This window comes from Aplysia californica, unplaced genomic scaffold, assembly GCF_000002075.1.
Source record: "Aplysia californica isolate F4 #8 unplaced genomic scaffold, AplCal3.0 scaffold01542, whole genome shotgun sequence".
NCBI lineage: Eukaryota > Metazoa > Mollusca > Gastropoda > Aplysiida > Aplysiidae > Aplysia > Aplysia californica.
In genome coordinates this window covers 48,574-50,276 of record NW_004798812.1, presented here as the reverse complement: position 1 = coordinate 50,276, position 1,703 = coordinate 48,574, and positions in this window count along the sequence as shown.

Here is a 1,703-nt window from a genome sequence, read left to right as displayed (position 1 = left end):
ACACACACACACACACACACACACACACACACACACACACACACACATACACAATCTCTACTAAATTATTATGCTGAAGTGCTGAAGGAAGACAGACAGACAGGCCAAATATGGACAACACATCGTTCTAGATTCTAGAACCCACCATTGTGACCACCTGCAAAGTACAAAGCATAGTACAGAAATGTAGTATAGTGCCTCCCCGGGGCTGGGTCAGAGGTTAGCGTCATATTTTGGCGGTCTGTGGTGGGGCTGGGCCATGAGTCGCTTTAGTGAAATCCGGACAATATGTTTGTGCACCTCTTCGGTAAGTAATATGTTTTGAACCGATTCGGCAAATGGTTTAGAACCACTTTGACAAACCGGTTAGCATCACTTCAATTAATGGATGCACCTTCTTCGGCAAACAGATCAGGGAAAAGAGTTAGAAGTCTGAATTCGGATAAGGTCTTATTGAGGATTATCTGATTATCCGGATATTTATCCGGATTTTGCCCACCTCTAGTCTGTGGTAGCCTTGGCCCTTGTTTTAGTGCTGTGCGAGTTTGAGACTCGAGGAAACGAAACTTCATCGACGCTTCGGAACGTGGTCATTATTTGTGCTGTTCGAATACCGTGTGCGAATGGTTTTATTCCTGTATAATAAATGTAATACTTGATAGCATTTATATAGCAAAAATTCCCATTACCCCAGCAGATCTGAGAGCATTCTGAAACAACCTCAACATCCTGGGAAGCACACAGTGCAAACAGCCATTTATAGGCGCTAAAACACTAACATACTCACTGACAAGATCTTTCGCTGCCTATGGCCGGGTACCCATTCCCACCTGGTGAAGTGAGGAAAATTCGTGCAAATTGCCTTTCCCTAGGACGCAACGTCGGGCCCGGGGCTCGAACCCCCGAATCCGCAACCTCACGATTACGAGCCCGGTAGCCTAATCACAAGGCCATTAATAAGTTAATCAGCAAAGGTTGGCTCTTCAATATCCATAGAGATTTTTAAAGATCTTTTGGGTGCGATATGCACTCATTTTGCAATGGGTGGAGGAAAAATGAGATGAAAATCCATTTTCTGAAAATATCACACCTTTTTCAAATACATTTGTGAGGCAGTGTGGTAGAATCAGGCTCTCGTCAAAATAATCAAAGTGAAGAATCTTGCATTTTTCCGCAGGTTTGTGAATTTTTATCAAATTTTTGTTTTTTTGGCTCAACACCTTTTATACCCTTTAAAGAACTCATTTCTGAGTAGATTTTTCAGAAAAGCATAGATTAAAGGCACAAAAAAGTAAATTTTCAGTTACAACGGACTCTTAAGCTAAGGAAATAACTAATCTTTGGCGGCCATTTTCTCTCTAATTTTACCTCAGAAAACAGGTGACCCCACCTCCTTCTTTCGCAAATATCTCGACCTGTATTCAAGATAAATGGATAATTTTTTCAACCAAATAAAGACAAGTGAACAAGTTTTAAGATGATACCAATAACTCTACATGCCCAAAAATTGACGAGAGCCTGATTCCACCATGCTGCCGCACATTTAGCTCTAGCACACTTCGAATATGGCTGCGATTAGCTGGAAAATCATGACTGTTGTAAAGTCGAATGGGCACAGCTCTTCATTGTCTGGTGTGTTGACTGTCGAACTGTCGAACCATTTCATTTCGTGGGGGGTAAAAAATAGACAGGGGGTGGGGAGG